The sequence below is a fragment of the Stigmatopora nigra genome, chromosome 4 (genome assembly GCF_051989575.1).
Source record: "Stigmatopora nigra isolate UIUO_SnigA chromosome 4, RoL_Snig_1.1, whole genome shotgun sequence".
Lineage (NCBI taxonomy): Eukaryota > Metazoa > Chordata > Actinopteri > Syngnathiformes > Syngnathidae > Stigmatopora > Stigmatopora nigra.
In genome coordinates this window covers 16,722,403-16,746,999 of record NC_135511.1, presented here as the reverse complement: position 1 = coordinate 16,746,999, position 24,597 = coordinate 16,722,403, and the positions used below count along the sequence as shown (strand labels likewise).

The 24,597-nt window shown below is 36.4% G+C and overlaps 1 protein-coding gene across 3 annotated transcripts in view; it reads left to right on the top strand.

The window, feature by feature from the left end:
* lmx1bb (LIM homeobox transcription factor 1, beta b) overlaps window positions 1-24,597 on the top strand; it is a 158,128-nt gene that overhangs the window by 5,746 nt on the left and 127,785 nt on the right. The window contains exon 1 of one of the 3 annotated variants that reach the window (XM_077714954.1): window positions 10,365-10,452. The exons of the other annotated variants lie outside the window; for them this stretch is intronic. The gene's annotated coding sequence lies outside the window, so the exon portion shown is untranslated. Of the gene's footprint in view, window positions 1-10,364; window positions 10,453-24,597 lie in introns of those variants that run through there. 3 annotated transcript variants of the gene reach the window in all.

Here is a 24,597-nt window from a genome sequence, read left to right as displayed (position 1 = left end):
TTTAAATCAATAGTTGTAATTTTTTGATCAATTTTTTTGTGTTTTTAGTTCAAAAATCATTTTGTAAAATCTAAAAGTATACTTAAAAAAAGCTAAAATAAAGAACTATAAAAAACTGAATATTCAGGGTTTTTAATCCAGTTCTTTTAATCCATTTATTAAAAAAAAAATCTAAATATGATATCTAAAATGAAAAACCAACCCGCGAACCAACAACCGATTCTAACACCCTTGATCTATTCTATTATTTTTGCAAAAAATTAATTTCTGTTATATCGGCACTAACTTAAAAAAAAAGGAACCAAGCCTTCAAACTGCAATATTAAATGATCTATTCCATTATTATTTTTGTTCAGCAAAATTGACGGCCCCATAGATGATATATGATTTTATTAAAATCCTCACATCTCCTCACTGGAGAAACATTATCCATTTTGCAATATTCTTGTTTGTGACACTTGCGAATGATCAAACAAACAAACAAAGCGCCAATGTTTCAGACTTTCCCAAGAGTTCACCATACTACAAGTCATCCTTCATACTAGCCAGTCTGGCTCGGAGGATGTGGAAGCAGATGTGCTGGCAGAACTGTAGAAGGTGTCTTTCTGACATGGCTGCCCATTTGTTAATGACCCAAGGAGTGGGAAACCACTCCTCGGTGTGCCGTAATAAAGCACTCAAAACCTCCAGGATGGCAGCAAACTCACTCATTGTCCCTGGTGCGCCGTGCTGAGAGGAAGACACACCTTGTGCTTTGTTTTCTTGCTCCTTAGTGGGTTTCTACACTTAACTAAAGCCAGAGTATTGAATAGACTCTTGTGTCTATATGGGAAGTATTCCAATATAACAGAACTAGAGTTGTTCTAAACACAGTCAGTCTGAATGACTAGGAAATTCATGTATTACAAAATATACGTCCGTGGTCTTATTTGACAAGATATTTGCCCACCTTGATTTTTTTTTTTGACTTGTAGTTTTAAAAAAGTATATATATAAAAATGGATTCCGATCTTCTAAAAGTTCCGGAGTACAAAACATGAATTTTTATATATTTTTTGACAGTCCTTGTTTGTAGGCCTTAAAATATCTTAAAAACTCAATTGTTTTCACCCGATTTTGACCGAAAAATGATGTCTTCGCACTCGATTTCTAATCATGTGATTGGATCAGGTGATGTCCCTAATTTTTATACTCTTGAACTGGATTTTATATTTAATTGAACTGGGAATACTGGCATGAATGTGTATTTTTCCCCCGAAAAATATATAAAAAACACAACCTTTCATAAACTGGATTCCGATTTTCTAAAAAGTTGCGTAGTACGAAACAAACTTTTGTTAATATTTTTTTGCTTCTTGTTTGTAGAACTTAAAACATCTTAAAAACTCAATCATTTTAACCCGATTCTGACCTAAAAATGATGTCCTTGCACTTGATTTCCAATCACGTGATTGGATCAGGGACGTCCCTAATTTTTAAACTTCTGAATTGGATTTTATGTTTAATTGAACTAGGAATACTAGCATAAATGTTCAGATTTAACTACAGAACCAACCTAATGACTTCATATCTTGAGAAGTATGAAAGTCTGTAAAAGAAAAAAATGAAACGTTAGATATCATGTCCGGTGAATCGATATCCTTTATAATCTTACACAATTTCATCACAGTTTTGCTCTGTTAACTCATTTTTCCAACAGCCACCCTCCAGACTTGATGCAATTTAGACTTTAGCTTTATGTTCATCTGACTTATACATCAATATTTATCAGATTTTTCTACACGTATATTCACTGTTCAGATAATAAGGCGACAGACCGAAAACCCATAATAGTTTGATTCCAATTACTATTGATCTTACAGTTGAAATTGCTCCAGGCTATTGTTTTATTGTTAATATATGTAATGTACAAATCAATAGGAACAATTGTTTGAATCATTGATAGAAAAAAAATACAACAAGCTCATTGTGTTCACAGTGAAAAACATTTTAAAATTTAATTTGACTAACACCAGCCCTCCTGTTGTGTACAAGATATCTTTATTACTTCCAGGCTTATTGTTATACCTTGTAATCATATTTGTAAAGGGTTAACAGATGGGTACCGTATTTTCACGACTATAAGGCGCACTTAAAAGTCTTAAATTTTCTCCAAAATAGACAGTGCGCCTTATAATCCAGTGCGCCTTATATATGGAAAAAACAGAAAACCAAAAACGAAAAACCACCACGGTCGGATATTAAAAAAACACAAACGCCTGAACTGAAACAATACTGTTAAATATGCAGATGCCATCTTAGTTTCCAAAATCTTCCATCATATAGCTCCTCCCCCTCTGCAAGATTTTATACAAAAAAAATCCAAAACATCAACAATGGCTGGCTCTAGAGGTGACTGTGTAGTAGTGAGTGCTTCATACCTGGAAGTCAATAGCAATTACCGTATTTTCACGACTATAAGGCGCACTTAAAAGTCTTAAATTTTCTTCAAAATAGACAGTGCACCTTATAATACAGTGCGCCTTATAATACAGTGCGCCTTATATATGGGAAAATGTCATTCGTTGAGGGTGCGCCTTATAATGCGGTGCGCCTTATAGTCGTGAAAATACGGTACTTCCAGGGGTGTTGTTATAACTTGTAATATTATACCCATATTTGTAAATGATTAACAGATGGGTACTTGTGTGGTTTATCTCAACAATGAACCAGCAAATGTAAATGCAATTACGTTTATCCAGTGCAAGGGTGGAATTGTTTGTGTTGCTAACCTGACCTTCCCCTGGCGGATTTCTGTTTTGAATGATGAGAGTTCAACATGATTGAGCAATGTATGGAAAACCATATCTGGTAGAGTTGCTTTATAATCTGTAATTGATAATATAATAAAAGATGGCGAGAAGAATAGTATAAGATCTCTGTGTTTGGAGTCACTATCATGACAGGCTTGTGTTTTTCATGCCTGGGTGGAGGTTGTTCGGCGATGTGGGCTCATTCTAGCAAAATTACTAGCGTTACTCCCTCTATCGCTCTGCTTGCTGTCAACTCGCTCTTTATCACGGACCACCTTGATCTCTTTTCTCGCTTGGCAGACCGTGTGACGTGCAATTGACATGTAGGTTTGAAGGCAATGTGATGGTATTGAGCTGTGGACTAAAGGTAGCTACTACCATGCTTGCAAACTGCTTCCATGCAAGAATTGGTATGACTGTTGGCTTTTTTGTGTGGTTTTGCTGGCTTGTTAGAGGAAATGAACCACTTCATGTTGCTATACTAGGAAAGTCAGTGAGGGAATTTGCAGTGGGAGAGATTACCTGGCCACATGGGATTAGATTCTGTTCGTAGACGTCTGATTTTGGAAAAAGTGGGTTATGTAGTGTAAAAGATTGGCACTGACATTTGAAGAACCCTCTGAAAAATGTGGACTATCATTATGAGTAATGATTCCAAATTCATGAGTTGAAATCTAACTATTCTGTATGTCATAGGTGTCAAGGTTGCGGCCCGGGGGCCAAATTTGGCCCACTGCATAATTTGTGCGGCCCGAAAAAGTAATCATGAGTGCCGAGTACCTTTTTTAGGATCAAATTTAAATGATTATAGATGTATATTATATTTCCTGATTTTCCCTTTTTTTAATCAATAATTTCAATTTTTTAACCCATTTTCTTCTGTGCTTTTAGTTCAAAAAGCATTTTCTAAAATCTAAAAATAAATTAAAAAAACAAATGATCAAAATACATTTCCCCTTCCAAGAAAAAAAGCTCAAAAAACATTATTTTAATCGATAAAAACGGAATATTTTACTGGAGTGGATCGTACCTTCCTGTTTGTGCGCCATTTAATATACCCCTGCCATGTATTATACCCCTACCTTTTAATATACCCCTGCCGTTGAATATAACCCTGCCATTTAATATACCCATGCCATTTAATATACCCGGGTATATTAAATTGGGGGGGGGGAGTATATTAAACAGCAAAATACGGTGCTCGATATAATGTCTTGGACTTTATTTTGTCTTTTTGGAGTGATAGTGACTGAGTGAGGTGTATGTGGTTCACCTTCCTAGATTGTGAAAGGCTGCCTGCTACTTGACTATGTCTCACTTAAGTGGCAAAGTGGGGGGTGTTGCTTGTAGGCCTCTAAAATGAGATGAAGGTACAGACTGGTCAAATCGAAGGATAAAGTGCTACCAATGGCTGCGCTCATTCGTAATGCCCTGCGGCACCTTCACCATTAGCATTCCCCACTGCGACTTGAGTTCATAAGACTAATGGAGTTGCTACCTGGGGACATTAATTGTGCGTGACACGACTTGGGGGCTTTTGGTGCACTCACACTAATATCACAGTGCCCGGCTGACAAAGCGCCCAAAAAGATTACAAACAAACCCCAAATAACTGCCAAGACCACACCGTTGCTTGACAGGAGAAGATTTTGTATGTTTAGGGATCGAGGGGACACCAGTTGGCTGCTCGGATGTTCCGCAACTTGAGAAGTCAAGTCGTACGTGAACGGAAAAGCACGACTTTAATGGTTACGACTGGCTTTTAAAGTGAAGTAGCTTGCATCCGATGCCCTGAATGTGACAAATGCATGACATCATCTGCTAAAAATGCAGTCTTGGCTTGAACCAAGTGCACGGGAGGCCTCAAGAGGGTCTTCAATTCTCACAGGCACTGGAAAGCAGAGCGATGGGCCGACACGGGTGTCACGGGCGATAAAAGTTATAGACTGAACTTCCTTCTTTGGCTTCATTAGGAGAATCTAACTGCGGAGAATTATTAAGGTCAGAATAATGGATGAGAACAGCGAGTGTCCCTAAAAGAAGCAATGTTAGCAATTAGGGACATCCCCAATCAAAAAATGCTTTAATCCTCTCGTTATTAAAGGAAATTCACTGTATATTATTGTTAACGTGGAAAACAAACATCTTTTTTTGTAAGAACATGTGTGACATGCTAAATGTTTATCGGTATTCGATTATTGATGCCTTATGCAAGTGGTTTAACCAACACGGGAGATTTTTCTTCATACTAGTAAACTGGATTGAAGAAGCACTATTGTGATTATTTCTTACTGTGTTTCAAGGTATGCTGGTTGTTGTAGAGGTAGGTTGAGTTTGTGGTCTGCAATATATGTCTTTAGCATGTGAGAGAGAAGATAATGTTTAGTAAGGTTTATTTAGTTATGAATGTGCGAGTCCCGGGTCATACACATGTATGTAACATTTAGTACGCTGTCTTCGGCCGCCATTACTGTTCCCATTATTAGTAGTCTCTATGATGGTCATAGCAAGGAATTTGTTTTGATATTTCATTGTTTACCCTGTTGAATAATTGCAAAGGACTTCTCGAGGTTGTAAAAAGAAAGGTACACATATACACATATACACATTTGCACATACATATATATACACATGTACACATACACATACATATATAGACATGTACACATATACACGTACACATGTACACATGTACACATATACACATGTACACATACACATGTACACATATACACATACATATATATACACATGTACACATACACATACATATACATACATACATATATATATATATATATATATATATATATATATATATATATATATATATATATATATATATATATATATATATATATATATATATATATATATATATATATATATATATATATATATATATATATATATATATATATATATATATATATATATATATATATATATATATATATATATATATACACATGTACACACACATACATATATATACACATGTACACTCATACACACATATATACACATGTACACATGTACACATATACACATACATATATATATATATACACATGTACACATACACGTACATATATATATACACATCTACACTCATACACATACTTATATATACACATGTACACATATACACATACATATATATACACATGTACACATACACTCATACACATATATATATACACATGTACACATATACACAAACATATGTATATACACATGTACACATACACAAACATATGTATATACACATGTACACATACACATACATATATATACACATGTACACATACATATATATATATATATATATACACATGTACACATACACATACATATATATACACATGTACACATACATATATATATATATATATATATACACATGTACACATACACATACATATATATATATATACACATGTACACATGCACACATACATATATATATACACATGTACACATAGACATACATATATATACACATGTACACATATACGTATATAAGCGAAAATGCAGGGTGCAACACATGCATGAACTATTAAGCCACAAAAAAACATGTAATGAATGTCCAATGTATTTCTATCAGATTTTGCCACATATGAGTTCAGAGGACCTATTTGGAGAGATATGATAATTAGATTTTTTTCAGATAGGCTGAAAGGAAATGCCTTGTCTAGGCCTTTTTGAAAAGCTGAATCCATTACTTATTCTTAATTCACCCTGGCATAAATTAAAGGATTTCTGCAGGCCATTAACTCATCCATTAATACCCAGGGTCAAGATTATTGAAGCTCTAGCTAAGGCAATGTGAAGGACCATTTCTTCATGACATGTCAACGCTAGATTGCAAAAGCGTACAATTAATTGTGAAATCATCTCCTTTTTACTTTATATAAACAGCAGGGGAAGATAATAATCGCATGAACCGGGTTATCTTGTTGCATAAAATGTCATTTTCATTTCATCTGTTTTGGTCTTTCGCTCCCATTCAAACCCGGTTGATTATTTCCATCCTTCTAAAAGGAGGTATAAAATTAATTTGGTGTCAGTACAAAATTAAAACCCGCTGAGCTATTTTCAATTTCGTTTGTTGAAGTACTTGCTAATGGGAGAGATGAAATCCAAGCGTTAGCCGATTGGTGCCTCAAAGATATATTCCGACCTTCGTTTTGTTGCAAATGTCCGCATTGTGCAGACTAAAACAAATTTAGCATTTACAAGATGGCTAACTTGTAAGAAAACTGATCTGTGTTTAGCTCGACAAATGGTCTTTTGATTACCAGCCTCTTTGGCGATTTGGGACCGGTGCAAAAGAAGATGAAATTAAGTCAAATAAAAATCATATTAAAGAATGTTACAGCCTAACAGCCATTAGTTCACAGATCACTGTCAGTTTTTGATGGATTTCTCACTTAGTTCAATGAATGTTATAATGACAATGATAGAATCACATGCAACCAAATAGAAAGCCCGAGTATTCCACCGTGTGTGTAATACTGAGAACCAATTGAATTACAGACTTGTAATTTTTTCATTTCACAGAAACTAGAGCTTGAGGGTTAAATTGTATAATTGTGAATGGATATTTAAATGTGGAAGGGAGTCTTTTTGGTTATAATGTCTGCGGTATAGGAGCTTTTTTGTATATAAGTCGCACCTGTGTATAAGCCGCATTAGCCAAAGAATGCAGAATAAAGAGGGAAAAAAACATGTAAATTGCAAATTTTTGGGTGGGCAACAAAAATTAGAACAAACATTCATTACATCAACAATAAATAAATAGGTATCACAATTTTTTTAGATATCTATAGGCTAAAAAAGAAAATATCACGGGATTTTGGCAGTAAGAGAGAGAGTAAGAGAAAAATTATAAAAGTCGAACTTTAATATAAGTCACAGGCCCAGCAAAACGATGCAAAAAGTAATTTATAGTCCAGAAAATACGGTAGTCTGATTTTTGTGTCTTCAAAAAAAGGTAAAAAAAAATATTTTCGAACACAAAATCATTTTTGGGTTAAATACTTCCATTCTTTTATTCCTCGTTTTTATGTATTTAAGTTAAGTGAACTATGTTGACGTAAAGTAGAGAGATCTTTCACCTTTCTTAAGTGTGAGCAACTTGTAGGGGTGATTAATTTTTTAAAAGTACAAATATAATTAGCAATATTTGCCATTTCTGTTACCGTTTCTCTTTTAAAAAAGACATTTCAAATCTGATCAGGATTTATGATTTTGGAAAAAAACTGTCAAAACCTTTTCCATTTTGGATAAAAAACATCATAGAAAAACAATAACAATTAAATATGCTAATATCCTGGTATAGTTCACTGCACCCTGATACATGACACAGCAAAAAAAAGAGGAAATGATCTATTTAATTAAGACATTTTAGTAGTGGCACCCAGTTCCAAGGTGATTCAGCTAATTACCGTATTAATTACAACATTCATTAAATGACATAATTGCCTTTCAAAACAATGACTCCTTCAGCCTTAGTAAAGTAAAGGGTTAATTTACAGTGGAACCCAGGCATGCATTATTTACATGCATGGATGAATAATACATTTAAGAAGTGCTCTTATAAATCTGCTTGCATAAAATAAAAAAATAAAAAGCTGAGATGCTCAGCAAGTCAAATTTAAAAAAAAAAAAGTCTTAAATGAAAGATTCTTTGAGCTATGATCACACGCTGTGGACTAAATCTCTTTTCCGTGATATCTGTAGCTTTCTGTTGAGAATAAAGTGTAAAATTAATGCGCAATTCTATTATTGTCTACTTTATATCTTCATTCATCCTAATAATAAATGACCGCAAATCATAAAGACACAAAAAAACGGGCTAAAAAAAAATAGTAAAGGATTAAACCAAGGATGATACCTCAATGTTAAACAGGAAAAAAATTAATAAATAAATAAAAAATTCTCTCTCTCTGACTAATCAAGGCCAGCAAAATGCTGCAGCAATAAATTACTCCAGTGTGAAATAAACCACACACAAACAGAGTGATGATAATAAATGTAAATTATTTCTGGGGAGAAATTTTCATGGTACATGAGTAATATGAAGCATCAGGAAGGAGTCTTCCTTAACATTAATTACAGAAAATGACAAGTGAGCTGACAAGAAGGAAGGCTCATTATCTGAAAACATATTCACAACTTCGCAATTTGCTCAAGATGGACTCCAGCTAAATTAATCTCCTTTCTTTGCATGCGCCCCCTTCTAATTTTCATGTTATTAACAGGTTTGCAGTATCACTCAGCGCTTGTCACCCTAATCAGATTTTTCTGCCTGTACGGGAAACTGTGCTCATTTGAAAAAGTATCAGATCTCCATAAAATACTCTCCATCATGTATGTGAATCTACAAGGATGCTTTTAATAAGGTTCTTTTTATCATTTTTCATATTTTTGGTTTCTATTATGGAGGATTTTGTGAGGTGATGTCATTAAGTGTGAATAAAGATATCTATTGGGTCGCTAGGTGAGGATTTAACATTGTATTTTTATTAGAAAATTAATTATATCACTTCATTTTGCTTTTTGAAGTTCGATATATTAAGATAGGAAGCAAGAAATTATATATAGTGATTAAAAAATTATGGAAAAGTGCTTCCAAACATTATATTTGCAGCAATGCAATGTATTTATCGTATTTTCTGGACTATAAGTCGCGCTATTTTTGTAGTTTGGCAGGGTTTGAGACTATATATTATTTTAAGCTGACTGGTTCTTGTTCATTGGTCGCTTTCTGTGGATTTTGGGGGAATTTTAAGGTTCTTTGTTAAGTCAAGAAAAACAAATAAGGCTGCAGAAAAGAAATTAAGTGCAAAAATCACAAAAAAACGTACAAATTAAAATTTTACAGCACCCATGTTAAATAAAAACTAAAGTATTTAATTCTGTACAGTATGAATGAGCTACAAAGTCAGACAGAGCACCCCCCGCGGACCGGATCAGACACCCTAGAAGGCCACTTTCGGCCCGGGGGCCGTATGTTTGACACCAGGCCTAAACAGAATTAAAATTCCATATTGCATACATTTCTGAGCCCCAAGAATTTACTCTGAACAAGATTACATGTCGCTTTAGTATCCTATCAGTGCAATGATAGTAATTATTATATATGTATATTAATTATTTCAAGATTTATGGTGCATTTTTGTGGCAATATTTTTGTTATTCCTGGAATTTACTTAATGATGAGTGAGTGAAAGAATGAATGGGTATGCATTTGAGACAAACATTATACTGGAGATTTGGCATTGCTGTTCATTTTGCAAAAAAATTAATGTATTTATGTGCTTAGATGGAGAGTTTTTTTAAATTTATTTTTATCTACAAGAATGCTAAGAATCATTTTGTGGACAAAGGGAGCAAAATACTGAATTTTAAAATTTCTATGAAGTATTTTTCCCATTTGTTTGTTTTCCTCTTTTTTTTATGTGCAATTTTTTAGCACCTGGTCTCATCAGCACTTCCCTTCACTCAACCAATCATCTTCCACTCACCAATTTGTTTGTATTTGGTCCTTTACTTTCATTCAGTCTTCACCAGTTCATACGTTTTTGTATATATATGAGCTCCCTGATGAAATCAACTATACCTACATTTTATTTGTTCCTTGGACTTCTGATTTGTGAGTTTATTTTTAATCTTTCTATTTTGATAACAACAAAATACCATACTTTGCATTGTCAAATAATTAATGTATGAGTTCCACCTGCTATCTTTTCTTCCTATATTAAAACCACAAGGTCTTATTGTTGACCTACTAATCACTATCTAAACATTTCTAACCATCCACATGCATTACAAAAGAAGAAAAATACTATTTTCTATGAATCTATGATTGTTGTGTACCACAAATTCATTTCAAATATGAGATAGCTGCATATCTAAAAGTGTAATGTGTACATTTGCTGTATTGCATCCTGTTTAATTCACAGGTAGCCTCATGATAACTGAACCAGAAATCCAATATGCCATGCAAAATGAGTTGAGAGAGAATAAGTTTCAAGAAGAAGCCAAAATGTTATAAGGGAGTCCATAATAGCAAAGGCAGCTTTATCTGTTGCGGTTCTCTCACAGAGACTCTAATTACATTTCACAGATTGTGCTACAATAGCTGCTGGTAACCTTTAGTGGATGGGCTTTTCAATAATGCAAAGTACACATTTTCATATCTATTCCACCCCCCCCCCCCTGTGATTCCCATTTATTAATTTGCTGAACACAATAAAACAAAGACTGTTCGTAATGTGCTCCTTGGCTGAAAAAGCGGCCAACAAGATAAAAATACAAAGCCATCTCTCATGTAATGAATAATGGTAGTGAATGCAAAACCATGACATAGACCGACCCACCGAGCTTTGAATTTTTCATTTGATAGGCAATTTAGTTTCAAAGTAGAAAATGCATTGCGCCTCAATGTTTTTTTTTATCACTTTGCTCAAAACTTAAGGTGTCAAAGTGAAGGCCCGGGGGCCAAATCTGGCCCGGCGCATCATTTTGTGTGGTCCGGGAAATAAAATCATGAGTGCCGACTTTCTGTTTTAGGATCAAATTAAAATGAAGGGTATAGATGTATACTAAATTTCCAGATTTTCCCACTTTTTAAATCAATAATTGTCATTTTTTAATTATTTTTTGTGTTTTTAGTTCAAAAATCATTTTGTAAAATCCAAAAATATAAAAAAAACTAAAATAAACAGTTTTAGATCTATAAAAAACTGAATATTCAGGTCTTTTAATCCAGTTCTTTTAATCCATTTAGAAAAAAAAATCTAAATATTCTATCAAAAATGGTGAAAACCAGTTGACGTTAAATTGGCCCCCGAACCAACACCCTTTGCTCAAAACAAATCATTCTAAACCAAAATTTAAAGTCGGAATTAAAGTTCACTTGAGGTCTTTTGTTCCCCTTAACCCAGATTTTTCATAATATCAAAATTCAAAATGGCAGAATGTATTTGATGCTTGTGAATTGAAAAAGCAAAACCAGAGGGACTATTTTTTTAGAGTAAGGTGTACTGGCTGTGTGATGTGTTTGTAATGCAAATGACATGATCTTTTGATCTAAATTTTGTATGGCAGCTGCTACGAGGGCTTTTTAATTGAATGATTATTGTATTAAATAGTTGCTTTAATGGAGCGTGCACCTCTGCAATTATTTCTGCTTTAGGAACCTGAACCCAGGGCAGGTCTTTTAAGCCACAGGCGTTTCAATCGCTTCCAAATGAATGGTCATGTCCACGAGTTGAGGGTCTACCAGTGTCGGACCAGAAACTTAAATTACCGTATTTTCACGACTATAAGGCGCACCCTCAATAAATGACATTTTTTCCATATATAAGGCGGACTGTATTATAAGGCGCACTGTCTATTTTGGAGAAAATTTAAGACTTTTAAGTGCGCCGTATAGTCGTGAAAATACGGTAATTGCTATTGACTTCCAGGTATGAAGCACTCACTACTTTACAGTCACCTCTAGAGCCAGCCATTGTTGATGTTTTGGATTTTTTGGTATAAAATCTTGCAGTAGGGGAGGAGCTATATGATGGAAGATTTTGTAAACTAAGATGGCATCTGCATATTTAACAGTATTGTTTCACTTCAGGCGTTTGTGTTTTTTTAATATCCGACAGTGGTGGTTTTTCGTTTTTGGTTTTCTGTTTTTTACCATATATAAGGCGCACTGAATTATAAGGCGGAATGTCTATTTTGGAGAAAATATTAGACTTTTTAAGTGCGCCTTATAGTCATGAAAATACGGTATATCTTTTTATGTCTGTTAGACGTTTTGTGACGATTCGGATTGTGTAAATCCGGCAAACGAGAAATAAGTACATTTTATATCTCCAACGAAATACTGCAAGAAGCAAACATAACTGCAAAAGTGCAAATCTGACTTACTTCCTTAATCCTTGGATGTTCTTCCTCTGATAGGATCAGTATTTTCCAGGGCAATCCCGCTATCCAAACATATCAAATAATGAGCAAATTTAAGTAGAAATGGTGATGATGACAGCCTCAGTCTTTTGTAAAGCCAGGCACGAGTACAGAATATAAAATCATTTTTTTTAACAGATTCTGTCGCTGTCTGGCAACTTACTATTTCCTCCGGCATTTGGTAGAGTCCCATTATTATTAAATGATCCGGGAAATGCTTGCTAGCTATAAGAGCAAAAAGTGAAAGATGGAAATGTTGGGATTCACTCCATGTTACTTATCTAGAATGTAATATAATCCAGGTTATCTTTGAAATTTAGACATAATATGAATAATCTACAGAGTATTAGTATTTAATAGGTTCTTTTCATGGACATCCCTGTATGTTTTTGTTTGTAGGACAATATTTATCAATATTTTCACTATAAATGTTGGAATTATAACATACAAAACAGGATTAATTTGCCTCTCAATACATAATGTAGTAAATTTGAGATTGTGCATTAAGTATCAGACTATTGGGGAGTTTAGATGTACTATTAGGGTACAAAAACAGGGGATCCTGGTGAAGAAGCACAGAAATAATAGTCCTGATGTACTATTAGGCTACAAAAAAGAGAGGATCCTGGTGAAGAGGCACAGAAACAATAGCTTTTTAGTGAGAAAATGTCATAAGGATCTTAGTTTTCCCTAATCTTTAGCTAATCATCACTCAAAATAACTTTTGACTGATTGACGTCGTCTTATACTCATTGTCTTAAGGTACAAACTTGACAATGGAGTGGTATAAATTAACTTCAACTCTCTCAAACATGAATCAAATACTATTTGATTAATGATTTTGATTGAGCATCAGATAATTGCTCTTGTCTCCTGCCTGATCAAATCCCCAAAGTGCTTGATCAATGCCCCAGAAGCAGCTTTGTCTGAGCTTTGTCATGTCATATCACAATGCACGCATCAGCTGTTGTTTTTTTTTTAGATCTGGCAACCCACCTATGGTCAGCTCGGAGTGGTTTTCCTGCACTGCCAACTCTGTCTTTTCTTGACAACTTGTTGATACATAAACTCCTCTGCTTCTTACAATTGATTGTGTGGCAAATGCTATCAACCACTGCGTTCAGATATGCACTGCTACACTTCAATTGAATTTTCCGAGCCCACCCAAATGGTGACCCCCTGATCCGGTTTGCACTGTTTAGACAGCAAGAAACTCGTTAGTATCATCCCTTGTAGAGGAAACACAGGGTCTATAGCTTGTAGAAAAAGTAGCAGGTTATAGTCCGGAAAATACTGACATGGAAAAATATAGCTGGTTTTGTTTTGGCAAGGTAACATTACATTTTGAAAAAATGGTATCCTATGACTAATTATTTTCATTGTGGATAAAGTAGCAGGTTATAGTCCGGAAAATACAGACATTAAAAACATGAAACAAAGCTGGTTTTGGCCATTTAATATTAAATCGCAAAAATGGTATCCTATGACTAATTTTTTTGATTGTGGATAAAGTAGCAGGTTATAGTCCGGAAAATACTGACATTAAAAACATGAAACAAAGCTGGTTTTGGCCATTTAATATTAAATCGCAAAAATGGTCTCCTTTAACTAATTATTTTCATTATTTACTTTTTCTATACTACTAATCCTGTCTTCCACCACCCTACACTGCATGTTATTTTGGGATGTGGGTAAAAACTGGAGTACCCAGAGAAAACCCACATAAGCCAGGTACAACATGCAAACTCCATAAGAAAGTCTGAACCTGGGATCAAATCCTTGACCTCAATTCTGTGAGGCCAACGAGCTAACCACTCGTCCACCGTCCCCATCATTATATACGCCCGAAAAACAAATATCCCTTTCTACAAATATTTTTCATTTATTTATTTTTATATGAGATCACTACCGAAATGAAGCCACCCCAAAATCAATCTCTGTACGTTTATATCAGCATTGGAAAGACTCCAATTGGGGTATACTGGGTTCATGTCCATGCTCAGCCAGGCACCACAACGAGTCTCCAACAAGCACATGCTTGACTGCAGAACTACCTGCAAGAAATTAAATTCTCCACTTGGCTGGTTTAGGTGACCGGTCTTGGTCTAGCAGCCACTTCCTTCATTATTCCCGAGCTGATAACTGACTGGACTGGATGTCTTGTCTGTTTAATGCCAGCTCAGCTGCTTCATGGGAGGAACCGGCTTGTCACTCCTCACTGGAATACACACTTTTATTTATACGTATTACCATGGCCACTTCATTTATTTGACTTGGATTCCATAGACACGACGTCATGCGCCGCCTGTCCCCAAAAGACACTTGTAATTCAACAGCGCTCAACCTTGTGCATCTTTTGGCAAACTATTCAAAATAAGCTGTCAAGAATTTTCATTAAAATGTCCATTATATGTCACTCTGTTGGTTTCGATTGGAAACAATAAAGGTGACCTTAATTGTGCTTTTTTTGGGTGAGACACTCCAGCTGGTTAAATTCTCAAGGTTCACTGCTTTTTTTTTTTACAAGGTTTTATTATTGCGATTTTATTGTGAACACACAAGAGAATTTGTCAATGGAGTAGAATGGAATTATCCGGATAAGGAAGGAAATGAAGATTTTTTTGTTATAGTGGTTAAAAGGAAGGGTTTTAATGGATCTTTTATGGAAATTACCATTTTGACGATGGATGTTCCATTTTTATTCTGCTGTGTTTAACTGTTTTTTTGTTTGTTAAATATCCATAGGTCGATGACATAATCCATTACCATCGTTTTTCAACAAATATATGTATACAAATAAATATCGTTCACCAGAACGAGTAATTAAAACAAAATAAGTTTAATCTAACCTTACATTAAACTTCAAATTTTGTATTAAAGTTTGAAACCTTTCCTCTCCCAGTTTGACTTTCATTATCGATGGTTGTTTGGTTTTGTATTCCCTTCAAAATATTCCGAAAATGATGCACACAAATGTCCTCACAATAGGATAACACACAACCACTTGCCAACTAGAAGTAGTATATATATACTCCTCTCGTATTAGCGATCACTCTGGCATTTACACTGAATAAATGGGTAAAAAAACACTGAAAAAAAAATGCACTGCTCCGCGCCCAGTGCTCGTAGATATCTGTTATACACAAAATAGATGCGGCAAAGACAGTGTGCTACAATGATAAACAACCTCTCATGTCTTGGCCACCTGGCTTTCTCATATCTTGAAATTTGTCTTGTATATAGAGACAATTATTTGCTCCAAACTGGCTTTCTCGTATCTTGAAATTTGTCTCTTATCTAGAGATAATTATTTGATTAAAACTGGCTTTTTTCGTATCTCAAAATTTGTCTCATATCTAGAGAATTATTTGCTCAAATCTAGCTTTCTCGTATCTCAAAATTTGTCTCGAATCTAGAGATAATTTGCTCAAAATTTTACTAGTATCTCAAAATTTGTCTCGTATCTAGAGATTATTGTTCGCTCAAAATTGTACTCGTATCTCGAAATGCTCGTATGTTGGGGTGCTCGTATGTCGAGGTATTTGCTATCCTCCATCTTTTTTAGGTATTGAGTGTGTTGTTGTCGTTATTAATGTTGTATTTGTACCCTTTTTTGTAGCTCCTTGCTCAGGTTAGCTTCCCGTTGACACATTATGTTACTTCCTTTGTTTTGATTTGAATGAATTTTGGTCCAAAATGTCTGGTTTGGGGTCCAAACATACTTCTATTTTTTTTGTACGTAGATCAGTTAAAAAGCCAACGAAAACATTGTTAGCAACATGCTATGTATGGATGAATAAATCTTTAAGAGTGATGAAATGTTGAATTTCATTCAAAACAATTTTTTGAGGGGAAGGTAACAAGCATTATTTTGAAAGCAAACCTTTGCAGGCCATTTAACAGTCGACGCCCACCCCTTTTTGTATAACCACAAAACCGATAGTATTGCGGAACAAAATGCTTTCCAATGTGACAATTAATTGCTTTTTGAGGTTGCTGTTGGTTGACTTCATAATTGGTATAATTTTTCAAATGTACATGAGTGTCATGCCATGATGGGCTTTAGCATCCCCGTAACGCACTGGCCTGTACTTCAACCTTCAGATCAATAATGCATTAAACTCAAGAGCTTATTGAAATAATAAACGGGGTCGGTGTAGTGTAGAAAAAAAATCGGCAAAGAAAGAAAAATGCACAGACAAAACATTGTGATTCTACGCCAGACATTTTGTGAGAAATGCTTTGTTTTCATGCCAGAAAAAAACGAACAATGAACATCTGAGTGATGTGAAAACGCTGTTAAATGGCGAGAAGCAAAAACCAACACCTGAGTCCAAATAAAGTGCGAAAACAAAATCTGTGAGCACAAACTGCTCATTTTGTCTCATTTGGATCGCAGTCAGCAAGTTGATAAAAGTCGGCAAAAACCCCAGAACGCTTTGTCTGGTTATGAAGGAAGTCTACGTAGAACATGTGGCAATCTACGGTTCCCTGCTGCTATCTTTTTACTCTCCGATCTTCATGTTTTGACAGTGTTTGAGAGAGGAACAGTCTGTGAGGTGTCAGGTGAAGACTATATGTGACAGATTTTGGAGGGGAAATCAAGAGAAGACAAACAGGCAGCTAAATGCCTGGGAAATGCCTCAGCTCTCAGACAGAAGGCGATAAGTGCTGTTGACGTGGACATGACAAGCTAGCAACAGTAAACCTGGGGACATGCGTTCCCACCGGAGGAGGCATGCCGGTGGACACAATTGTTAATGAATAAAGAATATGCTTAAGTAGGCAAAAGGGATATGGATTGCATTCAAGAGAAGTTTTGAGGCTGATAAGGAGTGGTATCAAAGACCTTAAAGCTACAGTATAGTTGGTTTCTGTTGAGATTTTGGTGGAACTGTCAGATTTTACCAGATTTGGGTGGCTATAGGCTTAGTTTTAGTTGTTTTCTGTTGATATTTTGGTGTAAATGTCAGATTTGACCAGATTTGGGTGGCAATAGGCTCAGTTTTAGTTGTTTTAAGATGGTACCATTTAGTTGTATGCTTATTATTTTGTATTCTGATGTATGAAACTCGTTTTTCTCACTAGTGGTTGTTCTTGAATGTGGTGTAGAGTAAGAAAATAGGCATTATGTATAATATATACTGAGGTATAGAAGGTGTATGTGTCAAAGTGGCGGCCCGGGGGCTAAATCTGGCCCGCTGCATCATTTTGTGCGGCCCGGGAAAGTAAATGATGAAAGCCGACTTTCTGTTTTAGGATCAAATTAAAATTAAGAGTATAGATGAATATTCAATTTCCTGGTTTTACCCCTTTTTAAAGCAATAATTGTCATTTTTTAATATTTTTTTCTGTGTTTTTAGTTCAAAATTAATCTTGTAAAATCTAAAAATATATTTAAAAAAAGCTAAAATAAACATTGTTTTAGATCATTTAAAAACTGAATATTCGAGGCTTTTAATCCAGTTCTTTTAATCCATTTATTTAAAAAAAAAACTAAATTTTATATCTAAAATGGTCCGGCCCACATGAAATCAAGTTGACGTCAAAGCGGCCCGCAAACCAACCCGAGTCTGACACACTTGACATAGGGTATACTTAATAAACCATGTATTAGTACCAGTGAACCACTCCTGTACTGTTTAATATTACAATGATCTGAAATATCCTCTGATATCCAGACTTTACTGACATGAAAATACATTCCCCATAATGTAACGTCCAAAAAGGCATAACTCTCCCCTTAATGAATTGTTTATCCGGGAGAGCACGTGAAATCAAAATAGGGATAAAACATTTGAATTACTGAACGCAACTGTGGTGTCTGCCCTCCTGGACTGCAACATCATGAATATATATTACATTATGAAGATGTGATGACATTTAGAGCAATCACATTTAGCCCTCCCTACTCGTGACTGTGTTTCTGCTCTTTCACTAATGTATTTTGCAGCAAGGAATGCATCTTAAAAGATTCCACTAGAAATGTCAGGCTAGGCTAGGTCCCTTCTGTCTACGTTTTTTTTTTAATTCTCCAAACATCGACGATATATCCGCGTCTGCATCCTAATTACTGCTTGGAAGCCAAGTTGCCTCAGGTAGAATTGGTAGTCTACCCTTGGTGTTCAAGTTCGTCAATACAGTGGTACCTTGACATAAGATCGTAATCCGTTCCGAGACTGAGATCGTATGACAAGCTTTTTGTAACTCAAGTGGACGTTTCCCATTGAAATGAATTGAAAACAAATTAGTTTGTTTTAACCCTTTGAAAAGACACCAAGAACAGGATATTGTATTTGGAAAAAAAGGTTTTATTTCTTCTAAGTCGCCATATCTTGACAAAGTAATAAACGTCCAGCGACCATAAACATCCGGCGACCAAAAACACCCGGCGACCAAAAACACCCGGCGACCAAAAACATCCGGCGACCAAAAACATCCGGCGACCAAAAACATCCGGCGACCAAAAACACCCGGCGACCAAACGTCCCGGCGACCAAACGTCCCGGCGACCAAAAACATCCGGCGACCAAAAACACCCGGCGACCAAACGTCCTGCGACCAAACGTCCTGGCGACCAAACGTCCTGGCGACTAAACGTCCAGGCGACCAAACGTCCCGGCTAACCAAACGTCCCGGCTAACCAAACGTCCCGGCTAACCAAACGTCCCGGCTAACCAAACGTCCCGGCTAACCAAACGTCCCGGCTAACCAAACGTCCCGGCTAACCAAACGTCCCGGCTAACCAAACGTCCCGGCTAACCAAACGTCCCGGCTAACCAAACGTCCCGGCTAACCAAACGTCCCGGCTAACCAAACGTCCCGGCTAACCAAACGTCCCGGCTAACCAAACGTCCCGGCTAACCAAACGTCCCGGCTAACCAAACGTCCCGGCTAACCAAACGTCCCGGCTAACCAAACGTCCCGGCTAACCAAACGTCCCGGCTAACCAAACGTCCCGGCTAACCAAACGTCCCGGCTAACCAAACGTCCCGGCTAACCAAACGTCCCGGCTAACCAAACGTCCCGGCTAACCAAACGTCCCGGCTAACCAAACGTCCCGGCTAACCAAACGTCCCGGCTAACCAAACGTCCCGGCTAACCAAACGTCCCGGCTAACCAAACGTCCCGGCTAACCAAACGTCCCGGCTAACCAAACGTCCCGGCTAACCAAACGTCCCGGCTAACCAAACGTCCCGGCTAACCAAACGTCCCGGCTAACCAAACGTCCCGGCTAACCAAACGTCCCGGCTAACCAAACGTCCCGGCTAACCAAACGTCCCGGCTAACCAAACGTCCCGGCTAACCAAACGTCCCGGCTAACCAAACGTCCCGGCTAACCAAACGTCCCGGCTAACCAAACGTCCCGGCTAACCAAACGTCCCGGCTAACCAAACGTCCCGGCTAACCAAACGTCCCGGCTAACCAAACGTCCAGGCGACCAAACTTCCAGGCGACCAAACCTCCGAGTACCCCTGGCTTGGTCACATCATGAAATTTTTATCGTATCTCGGGCGAAATATTCAATCAACATTTTCGTCGTAAGATAAGAATGTTGTATGTCGAGTGGGTTGTATGACGAGGTTTGACTGTAACACATTTTATTCTTTTACATATCCGCATTACACTCATCTTGCGCTTGTTTCCAAGGCAAGAAAAGCGAGAGGCAGAAAAAGGAGAGTCTTGACCAGTTGGGCGCTGTCTCCCACCTCATTACCAGATGCAAATGAAACGGGTACACATGTTTAATATTTAGTGGCAGCAGAAATGTCAGGCTGGCACAAGATGGAATTAAACAGCACTGTCAGCGCAAGTGAACTCAAGGCTTTCTCAGCTATTTCACTTCATATTGAGTTACTGTCACAATTTATTTTACAGCGCCGCGACGACTAGTGTGAAAATGTTCTGTGATGCCGTTAAGAAAGGAGAGGGAATCGAGGAAGAAGTGTGAAGGGTATTGCTCTACCGAGGCTTTTTATTTGTTTCTTAGCTTTGTGACAGAGCTTTATTGTCTTATGGCAAAGCACCGCTATTAATCACCCACTTTTTTTTCACCCGCAATCATTTCTTTTAGCATTTTTCTTAACCTGATTCAGAGAATGCATTCTCCTGATTAAACACAAAAGGTGGGACGGTGTGTGAGACGGTAAATTCAAAGTACAGTATTTTCACGACTATAAGGCGCACCGCATTATAAGACGCACCCTCAATGAATGACTTTTTCCATATATAAGGCGCACTGTATTATAAGGCACACTGTCTATTTGGGAGAAAATTTAAGACTTAAGTGTGCCTTATAGTCGTGAAAATACGGTAATTGCTATTGACTTCTAGGTATGAAGTATTCACTACTTCACAGTCACCTCTAGAGCCAGCCATTGTTGATGTTTTGGATTATTTTGTCTAAAATCTTGCAGTGGGGGAGGAGCTATATGATGGAAGATGTAGTGAACTCAGATGGCATCTACATATTTGACAGTATTGTTTCAGTTCAGGCGTTTGTGTTTTTTTTAATATCCGACGGTAGTAGTTTTTCATTTTTGGTTTTCTGTTTTTTTTCCCATATATAAGGCGCACTGGATTATAAGGCGCACTGGATTATAAGGCGCACTGTCTATTTTGGAGAAAATTTAAGACTTTTAAGTGCGCCTTATAGTGGTGAAAACACGGTAATTGCTATTGACTTCCAGGTATGAAGCACTCACAACAGTCACCTCTAGAGCCAGCCATTGTTGATGTTTTGAATTTTTTTTGTCTAAAATCTTGCAGTGGGGTAGGAGCTATATGATGTAAGATTTTGTAAACTAAGATGGCATCTACATATTTAACAGTATTGCTTCAGTTCAGGTGTTTGTGTTTTTTTAATATCCGACAGTGGTGGTTTTTCGTTTTTGGTTTTCTGTTTTTTTTCCCATATATAAGGCGCACTGGATTATAAGGCGCACTGTCTATTTGGAGAAAATTTAAGACTTAAGTGCGCCTTATAGTCGTGAAAACACGGTACAGTTAGATACATTATGCACATTAGAGGGTTGAGTTATGCAGACCTCCCATGAGATGGGTTTGGTTTTCCTAATCCTCAATGATCCAGACTCATATCAAATGTGTCAGACAGACCACACCATAAGGATGAAGGGTTTAAACCAATATGGATTTGCTTTCTACTTTGAAAATTGTATTTTTGATAACTGTAAACCTGCTTTTTTTTCAAACCCAAAGTAGGAAAACCGCATGTTGTCTATTTTTTCTGTATCCCGATGAATATTATCACTGTCAAGGCTCAGGCAAGTTAATGTTTATTCTAATCTGCATGGCAGATAACACTCGGACCCCACGGGGACCTAATTAAAGATACTGTATGTATGTGGTTTATCTTCACAGTATACTGGGAAATGTCTTTGCAATAGTTTATGCTGGAGAATGAAAATGGAAGGTTTTTGGGGGGTATAAATAGTATTTTTAGTATTTTTGTATTTTCACGACTATAGGGCGCACCACATTATTAGCCGCAGCGTCAATGAATGACAATTGTTTTTCCATATATAAAGTACACTGGATTATAAGGCACCCTGTCTATTTTGGAGGAAATTTAAGATTTTTAAGTATTTGTTTCACATACGTTACATCAGGGGTGTCAAAGTGTCGGCCCGAGGGCCAAATCTGGCCCGCTACATCATTTTGTGCGGCCCGAGAAAGTAAATCATGAGTGCCGACTTTCTGTTTTAGGATCAACTTAAAATCAAATCAAATAATTCTATATATGCAAATTTGTAATCCAATTTTTTTCTTGTTTTTAGTTCAAAAAGAATTTTGTAAAATCTAAAAATAAATAGATATTTTCCGTTTTCTACTTTAATACTGCAAATAATTTTTTAAAAATTGTTTCCATTTGTAATGAAAGATGATTAAAAGAAATTTTGCATTACTAAGAAAAAATAACACAAATAAACATTAATTTAGATCTTTAAAAATGGACTATTTAGGGCTTTTAATCCAATTTAAAAACATCTAAATATTAGTTGACGTTATTGGAGCCCGCAAACCACCCATGCATGAAATGGTACATTTTACGCAAAATATTTCATATGTACTCCAATTGAGATTATACACGTTTAAAAGATATACAACTTTAACTTTGACGTAATTTCAGGCAATTGAACTCAATAGTTACTTTGACAGTATAAAAAGAAAAAGAAACTTTTGCCCTTGTACTCAATAAAATCCCACTGGCTTCTACAAAAAAAAATCAAATAAAATAGAAGTGTTTCATTATTCCAAGGTGGAGGCTTTAAAATGGCATTTTAAATGTTCCCCCCACTGTTCAAGATCATGAAAACCTTTAATTTCATGCAAATGAACAGCTAGAAGCACGGCGCTTAATGTAAACGAATGCGTCTTTTGTTGAAACGAAACTGTGGAGAGCCAAAAAAAAAGAGCAGTTGGGAAGAAAATTCCAAAAGGATTCTTTAATTGCTATCTGAAATTATGTAAATCCCTCTGCTAGGCTGAGTGCAATTATCCTGTGACTCTAGCTGCCAGCTTTACTAATGTCTAACAAAATATCGCCGGCTGACATTTAGACGTGGTAATGCAAATGAGAATTAATTTTTCTTCCAAGACAAAGGCCAGTGGAAAGATCACACCATTTCATACAATAAAGGCTGGAAAAATTAAGCTTTGCAAAATGACGCCAAAAATGGCCATTTTATCAGCACCATGTCACGAATTCCATTTTTTTTTACCGCCCCTTTTATTCCACTTCTATTTTAATATATTCCTGTAGCCACAGAGAGCTATTCTGCATGCAGGAGACATTCATTTGGACTTGGAATTAATTGCGTCGGGCCTGGTTTTTAGCCATGATATGGGTAGCCCTTTTCACCCCGCCATTGTTGGAACACATTTCTCCCTTTAGTCAGGATGTTAGACTGTTTGGGTCACACTTTTTATTTTATTTATCTCCCCTGGTACAGAGATGGATGTAGGCCAGTAACGGCAGCCTGGTGAGACTCCCCTATGTTGAGCTCACAACACCTGTCCTACTGTGCGTCCCCCCCCATACCCCACCATCACCATCACTAAGCCCCTCCCCAATCTTTACCAGGCCAAGGAGGAGCACCATCTTTCTCCATAACACTTCCTTCCCCCAACTGATTGTCTCCTGGGACGAAGCAGCAAGATGAGGAGCAATGTTCTGGCGAGGTGTTCAGAAGGAATTTGGCCCTCTCAAGATGCAGTTCCTTATTGGGAAGCGAATTACAATTTGCTGACATGCAGGGAAAACTGGATATTAATATTTTAGTAAGGCGACAGTGTTAGGTCCCATCACCTATGGCATTTCTCCGATGTGTAGAAGAATCATGACATAACAAGTGCCTGTGTACAATACTGTCCTTTCTTACACAGTTAATATATAGACGTGTATGTTTCAATATGTATTGTGTGAATATGTATGTGTATTAATCTCATTATACTTGTAATGACAACAAAAGCATGCAATTCCATTTAATGTTTATATGTATAGTATATATATATATATATAATATATGCACGCGTGTATACACATATACACAAAACACATATACACATATTTACCTATACACACCTATACACACATATACCTATACACACATATATACACCAATACACACACCTATACACACGTATACCTATACACACATATATACCTATACACACACCTATACACACATATATACCTATTCACACACATATACCTATACACACACATATATACACCAATACACGCACCTATACACACATATATACCTATACACATATATACATATACACACATACATATACACGCATATAT